The sequence below is a fragment of the Nipponia nippon genome, unplaced genomic scaffold (genome assembly GCF_047370975.1).
Source record: "Nipponia nippon isolate SJK-2023a ecotype South Korea unplaced genomic scaffold, ASM4737097v1 scaffold_26, whole genome shotgun sequence".
Classification (NCBI taxonomy): Eukaryota; Metazoa; Chordata; class Aves; order Pelecaniformes; family Threskiornithidae; genus Nipponia; species Nipponia nippon.
The window spans coordinates 7,421,872-7,429,681 of record NW_028262343.1 but is presented as its reverse complement, the minus strand read 5'-3'; the positions used below and the strand labels follow the sequence as shown (position 1 = coordinate 7,429,681).

The window sequence follows — 7,810 nt, the reverse complement described above, 5'->3', positions numbered from 1 at the left end:
CAGCTCCTCTGCCAGCTCCCTCAGTATCCTCAGGTGGATCCCATCTGGGCCCATGGACTTGTGGGCATCCAGGTGGAGGAGTAGGTCAGTGACTGCCACCTCTTCAATTATTGGGGCTTCATTCTGCATCCTATCTCCATCTCCTAGCTCAGGGGCTTGAAAACCCGAGGATGACTAGCTTGACTATTAAAGACTGAGGCAAAGAAGGCATTAAGTACCTCAGCCTTCGCCTCAGCCTTCGTGGCAATGTTTCCCTGTAGTAAAGATAAGGGCTGGCGACCGGAAGATCACGCGCTGTACGGAAAGAGTTAAGGGTCGACCCTCCCTTGTCTCCGCCCCTTATAACATGACACGCCTACTGCTGGGAGTATAAAGGTAAACTACTGCGCAATAAACATTGAGGCTGAACACCCACACTGTGTGTGCTGACTGTTCCTTCCCCAGCCCGGGTCGGCTGGAGATCCGCCGGTATAACCTTGATATGTAACGAACACTATATAGTGGTGACCCCGACGTGATCGGCTGCAGGTAGCAGCGATGGAGCTCGCGGAACTCGTAAAGGTACTAAAGTCGGTAGCGACGGAGGTGGGTGAGGATGGGGCGATAAGGAAAAGGCCCACGGGCGACTGCATCCAATGGATGCTACGCCGGGGAGTGCTCGGCGCTCCCACAGAAGTTTTTGGACACCCCAAATTGGGGGAAAATACGCAACGAGCTGACAGAAGCGATCATAAGCAATGTTGGAGGAGCCAGTGACCGGCTTTGCGCCTTGGGAACAGTAGAAAGGGTGCTCAAGAAGGGGTTTGCGGCAAAGCGGTGCTGGCTTGCCACACGTAGCGCGCTGATGGGGCATGAAGTTCCTGGGAACGAAAAGCCAACGGGTTTAGTCTAGGAGGGGACACAGGCTGGCTGGGAGGGAGCACAGCCAGGGGGGGCTGACCCAGACTGGCCAAAGGGCTATGCCATACCATATGACATCATGCTCAGCATATAAAGCTGGAGGAAGAAGAAGGAAGGGGGGGACGTTTGGAGTGATGGCGTTTGTCTTCCCAAGTAACCGTTACGCATGATGGAGCCCTGCTTTCCTGAGGATGGCTGAACACCTGCTTGCCTATGGGAAGTAGTGAATGAATTCCTTGCTTTGCTTTGCTTGTGCATGTGGCTTTTGCTTTACCTATCAAACTGTCTTTATCTCAACCCATGAGTTTTCTCCCTTTTACTCTTCCGATTCTCTCCCCCATCCCACCGGGGGGGAGTGAGCAAGCGGCTGTGTGGTGCATAGTTGCTGGCTGGGGTTAAACCAGAACAGCCCTTTTTGGCACCCAGCGTGGGGCACGAAGGGTGCAAGAAAATGACGGATTCAATTGGAATGTGCTAGATCTAATTTATAGCTGTTATTGCTGTTTAGTTATTAATCGGCAGGTTTCTGTGCTTGCCACGGGGCTTGCTTGCCTTACTGTATATTAGAGTCTAATGCTCGTTAGTGGCTGCTTTTTGCTTTCGCTGCTTGCTGTACTGCTGAACTGCTTATCATCTTACTCCGCTGTGCCTGGGAACATTTTGATAACAGCAATGGCTATGTGCTGGCAGATGGCCAGGGCATCTCTGCTGTTTTTCTGTACTGCTGTACTGGACAGGCTGGAACTCCAGTGTGAACTCGAGTTGAAGGGGTGGCCTGTGGGGCACAGACGGGGCCGTCGTTACTGGGGACTGAGCCAACGGAGGAAGGGGAGGCGCAGGGAGGCTATGGCGCAGCGGGAACAAAGGAGTTGGGAAAGGTGTTCCCATTACGAGTGGGGAGTCTAGAGCAGCCACCCACGGAACCTTCGGCACCTTCTGCACCGGCGGATCCGCCGCCTCCTCAATACCCCTGGGGCGAGTTGCAACAATGTGTGGAAAGGGAGCTGACTGATAGGTTGCTGGATTGGGTCCCGGGGGCCGATGTGGGATCCCAGTGGTATTGCGAACTACGTGAAGGAAGATGGCGGGAAGGAGAAAAGGAGGGCAAGACACCATCACCTTCTGAGGACGCCCCGTTGCATCCCAGTGATCGACGGGTGCTGGACACACAGAGAGCAGAGCGCAGGAAAAGATCTGAGGAACAAGGAGAACCGGCGTCACGGCTGACGACATCTAGGGGGGGTGGTAGGGCTCCCCCGGCACTGCCAGTGATACCTGAGCTACCAGAGGGACCCCTTACCCCTGGGGCAGTGGGAAAGCGAACTGGTATTACTTTGCAAGATGCTCGCTCTGTGATTGTTGCTTATCCTGTGTGTTCCAAAGGTCCCCTCTGGGAGGCAGGGGTAAACCCTCGAGGGTTGCAGCCCAACCAAATATGGCAGTCTGATGTTATGATTTATGAACCCTTTAATCCACGTAAGTATCTGCATGTCACAGTTGATACCTGCAGTGGAGTTATTTTAGCCACTATGCATGCTAAACAAAATGCTCTCGCAGTTATTTTACATTGGCAGGACTGTATGGCGCAACTTGGCATCCCACAAAAAATTAAAACAGATAATGGAGCGGCATATGTCAGCAAGAAGACAAAGGACTTTTGCGTGTGCTGGGATATTCAGTTGAGTCATGGCATTCCCTATAGCAGTACGGGCCAAAGCATTGTAGAACGCGCGCATCGCACATTAAAAGGGTTACTCGACCGACTTAGGGAGGGGGAAAAGATAAGCCCAGGAACAGGGGTTCCCCCTCCCCTTGACCCTCCCTTATTTCAGGCACAGCGTCTGTTGATGACGGCACTAATTACCTTAAATCATACCATTCGAGGGAACACCTATAAAACCCAGACTGCAACCCAGGCACATTTCCAGCTCGATGAGAACAAAGAGCCTTACCCTTTGGTTTAAGTATGGGACCTGCAAACCTGTGAATGGGGGGGGCCCTTATTCCGTCTGTTGCCTGGGATGTGGGTATGCGTGTGTGCAAAATGAGAAAGGGACGCTAGAATGGGTACCCAGTCGAAATATTCGACCGTATAAGCATTAATCAATTTATTGAGTCTTATCTTGACAGGTTACCATTTCCCTATGCATCCTGATGGTGTGGGGGAGCAATGAGGGAGCCGCGACGAACTACTGGCTGGATTGGGCAAAATCCATGAACGTAACGGATGCGTGTCTGTATATGCCGGTTATTGGACAAGCCTCTACCTGTCTATTGTTCACCCCCTACTTCACTAGTGATAAGGAGGACAGTTGCTGCCACAAGTCAAACCAGAGCTCCACTATCCCAGGCTTACAAAACTGGAATGTTAATAACGCCCAAACTTTTAATAAACGGGCTCATAGTCTTGTTACTTGTTCTTGACCTTGTTGTGCTATTACCCTGTCTGTTACGCTTAATTATGCGTTCTATGAGTCGTATATTAAGAAGTCTTACCACATATCGATTATTTTACGTGCAGCTTCCCCAGTGACATCCAGAGCTACTGGAGCTAAGGGAGGGGGAAATGTAGTAAAGATAAGGGCTGGCGACCGGAAGATCACGCGCTGTACGGAAAGAGTTAAGGGTCGACCCTCCCTTGTCTCCGCCCCTTATAACATGACACGCCTACTGCTGGGAGTATAAAGGTAAACTACTGCGCAATAAACATTGAGGCTGAACACCCACACTGTGTGTGCTGACTGTTCCTTCCCCAGCCCGGGTCGGCTGGAGATCCGCCGGTATAACCTTGATATGTAACGAACGCTACATTTCCCTCCACATCCAACAAAGGAGGGAGATTCTCCTTGGCCCTCCTTTTGTCGCTGATATATTTGTAAAAACATTTTTTATCTTTAACTGCGGTGGCCAGTTTAAGTTCTAGCTGGGCCTTCGCCTTTCTAATTTTCTCCCTGCATAACCTCACAACATCCTTGTAGTCCTCCTGAGTCGCCTGCCCCTTCTTCCAAAGGTGGTAGGCTCTCCTTTTTTCCTGAGTTCCAGCCGAAGCTCTCTGTTCAGCCAGGCCGGTCTTCTCCCCTGCCTGCTCATCTTACGGCACACGGGGACGGCCTGCTCCTGTGCCTTTAAGACTTCCTTCTTGAATAACATCCAGCCTTCCTGGACTCCTTTGCCCTTCAGGACTGCCTCCCAAGGGACTCTGTTAACCAGACTCCTAAACAATCCAAAGTCTGACTTTCTAAAGTTCAGGGTAGTGGTCTTGCTGACCCCCTTCCTTACTTCTCCAAGAATCGAAAACACTATCATATCGTGGTCGCTGAGCCCAAGACAGCCTCCGACCACCACATCGCCCACCAGGCCTTCTCTGTTCGTAAACAGCAGGTCCAGTGGGGCACCTCCCCTGGTTGGCTCGCTTACCAGGTGTGTCAGGAAGTTATCTTCCACACACTCCAGGAACCTCCGAGACTGTTTCCTCTCTGCTGTTTTGTATTTCCAGCAGAGATCTGGTAAGTTGAAGTCTCCCACAAGAACAAGGGCTAGGGATTGTGAGGCTTCAGCCAACCGCTTGTAGAATACTTCATCCGTTTCCTCGTCCTGGTTGGGTGGTCTGTAACAGACTCCCACCAGGATATCTGCCTTGTTAGCCTTCCCTCTGATCTTTACCCATAAGCACTCAACCTTATCATTACTGTCATTCACTGAGTTCTAGACAGTCAAATCACTCTCTAACGTACAAGGCTACCCCACCACCTCTCCTTCCTAGCCTGTCCCTTCTAAAGAGCTTGTAGCCATCCATTGCAGCACTGCAGTTGTGTGAGTCATCCCACCATGTTTCCGTGATGGCGACCACATCATAGTTTTCCTGCCGCGCAATGGCTTCCAGCTCCTCCTGCTTATTGCCCATGCTGCGTGCACTTCAGTTGGGCTATAGATCTCTTCTCCAACACAGGCATGCCACCCCTAGGCTCATCCCTAGCAAGCCTGGTTTTATCCCCTTCCCCCTTCACATCTAGTTTAAAGCGCTCTCAATGAGGCCTGCTAGCTCCTGAGCCAGAATTCTTTTCCCCCTTTGTGACAGGTGAACCCCATCTGTCTCCAGCAGGCCTGGTGCCATGTAAACTGCCCCATGATTGAAAAACCCAGAATTCCACTGCTGGCACCAGCCTCTGAGCCACGTGTTGATGAGATGGGTCTTCCTGTTCCTTTCTGTATGCCTCCCGGCTACTGAAGGGATGGAGGAAAACACTACCTGTGCTCCTGATCCTTCAAGTAATAGCCCCAGTTCTCTGAAATCCCTTTTGATTGTCTTTGTACCTCTATCGGCTACCTCATCGCTGCCGACCTGAACAACCACTAGTGGATAATAATCGGATGATTTTACCAGCCTAGGGAGCTTCCTAGTTATGTCTCTGACCCGGGCCCCAGGGAGGCAGCAGACTTCCCTATGGGATGGGTCCGGTTGGCACTTCGGGCCCTCTCTTCCCCTCAGAAGGGAGTTGCCTATGACAATTACCCTTCTTCTTTTCTTACCAGTGGCCGTTGTAATGCGTGGGGCTGACTGGCTTACCCTAGTCAACCCCTTGGATGGATCACTGTCCGCATCTTCATCCTCCTGGCCCTCAAGTTCCAGAGCCTCATAGCTAATGTGTAAGGGCACCTGGGAGGGCGAGGTAGGCCGGGAGAGGATTCGCTTGCTGTGCCAAGCAGGGATCTGCATCCATCCTCCTCCGTCTCTTAGGTCCCCTCCTTCTGCCTGGTGGCAAGAGGGTAGGGGAGCCGCTCCTTCTCTTGATGCTTCCATCTGGTGTGCTCGTCTCAGGGATGGTAGGGAGTGGCTCCACCAGTCTATCTCCCTCTTGCACTCCCCAATACTCCTCAGTCTTGCTACTTCTTCTTTCAGCTCTGCCACCATGCTGAGCAAATCCTCCACCTGCTTGCACCTCACACAGGTGTTGTCTCAGCAGCCCTCCGTCACTAGAGCAAGGCTCTGGCACTCCCTGCGGCCAGAGACCTGAGTGGCTGCATGTTTTAGGGGGAGCTCCGTCTGGGTCGCCACATCCCTTCTGGCGATGGCTCTTGCCCGAGTGGAAACCATGGGTAAGTCTCTTCCAGGAGGGCGTAGACCACAAGGAGAGCTCGTCAGCTGCCTGCTCGCTCTGCCTGCACCAACTGCCGTGCCACACCCTTTCTGATGTGCCACGTCCTGGTCACTTCCACTCCCTAGGCGCCTGTTTAAATCTCCCGCGGTTGCCCCAGCAATGCCCAAGCCCCGTCTGCCTCGCTCCCGAGAGAGCCGAGGGCCCCACCAGGTTCTTTATCGGGTTCTCCGACACAGGAAACCCTCTTTTCCACCCCAATCTAGCGCCCAGTTGTAGGACTTACTGTTGCTGCTGCTGCGTGCCTTGCCGACTGAGTGTGATGAGATGTACAGCTGCAGCGTGCTGTACAGTTCACTGTGGCTGAGGGTCAGAGCTACAGAGCATAACATTTGTCCACCCACTACACTACCTTGTTAGCAGGAGAAAGTAAAACTGGTGCCTAAATAACATTAGAGAGTTGATCAAAGGAAAGACAGATTAAGTGATTGGTGCCTTTTCCTTCTTGTCGTGTCTTCTGGAGATAGCATAACTATGCAAGCTGTGCAGAAAAAAAGGAGATGGTTTAAAGATAATTTGAAGAGAGTTATTAAAAAGTGTTTTACATAAACAAACAATACGTTGTTATTATTAACACATTGATATAAATTATATTAAACATTGTCATATATATTTTTGAGTGATAAAAGACCTTTAAAGATAATTTTAAAGTATCAGCCACACTATTCATGTTTGTGATCAGACATTGTCACAGCTGAACCCACATTAGCTCCACACTGGGGTTTACAACCCAGCATAATTCCACACACATGACCTTCTGTCCCTGGGGCACAATCATCACTCTCTGCTTCAAAAACCTAACACTAAACCATATGACTAAGAACTTTGGCCAGATGCTCCTTGAACTCTGACAGGCTTGGTGCCATGACCACTTCCCTGGGGAGCCTGTTCCAGTGACCGACCACCCTCTCAGTGAAGAACCTTTTCCTAATGTCCAATCTGAACTTCCCCTGATGCAGCTTCATACCATTTATTTTTTTTCTTCTATCTGGTCTTTTAAATTACACATTTGATAAAATTTTAAAATTAAAAATGTTAACTTGATGAGTCTATCACTCAGAGAACTGGTGATTTGGCCCAGAAGCTTTGACCTGTGTGCTTGGGGGATCAAGAGAGACTAAGAGTCATTGCCTCTGGAGAGTCATCATCAGTGACTAGTATATGAAAAAAGAAGTGACTTTACTACATGGCCCATTAATCAGATTTCCTTATCATGCCAGATCTGTAGACTGCTCTCACAATCTATAAACTCAGCAAAGACATGTTAAAAACAAGCTCAGGTCTGAGCTAGTCCCTTACTCAAAGAAGGATGTAGTATGGCCTGGGCGGAAGGCAAGGGGACAAGGCAGAGGTTTATCGCTTGCATTGCTCCTGTTGGCCAGTCTCTGGAGGTACACAGGAGGTGCCAGTCATGAGCACTGACACAGCTCCTCTCACAGCTGCATGTGGTGGTCATTAAATGGGAACGGTACAGAGAAGATGCTGCTGGTGTGGGTAAAGAAATCATTAGATTTACTGGGACAGACAGAGGTTCAAAGGGGCCCTCGCCTCCTTTTATGCATTACACATGTAAATTTTATACTTTTTTGCTGTTTAGCCTTGTAAGTAGTGTTAAATTTTCCTTCTGTGAGTCAGGAGCAGAGCAATCCAGCCAGAAAAGGAAACTCTCCATCTCCTGAGTAGAGCAGTTGCTTACCCAGAGGGCAGGATGGCAGGACGATGAAGACATGGATGCACACCTGCATGTGGGTCTC

General features: G+C 50.5%; 1 long non-coding RNA gene across 1 annotated transcript; it reads left to right on the top strand.

The window, feature by feature from the left end:
* The first annotated feature begins 302 nt into the window (after positions 1 to 302).
* On the top strand, positions 303 to 3,628 carry LOC148055216 (uncharacterized). The gene is made up of 3 exons (XR_015705871.1): positions 303 to 2,376; positions 2,458 to 2,578; positions 3,031 to 3,628. It is a non-coding gene; the product is annotated as an uncharacterized LOC148055216 (long non-coding RNA).
* The last annotated feature ends 4,182 nt before the right edge of the window (positions 3,629 to 7,810 follow it).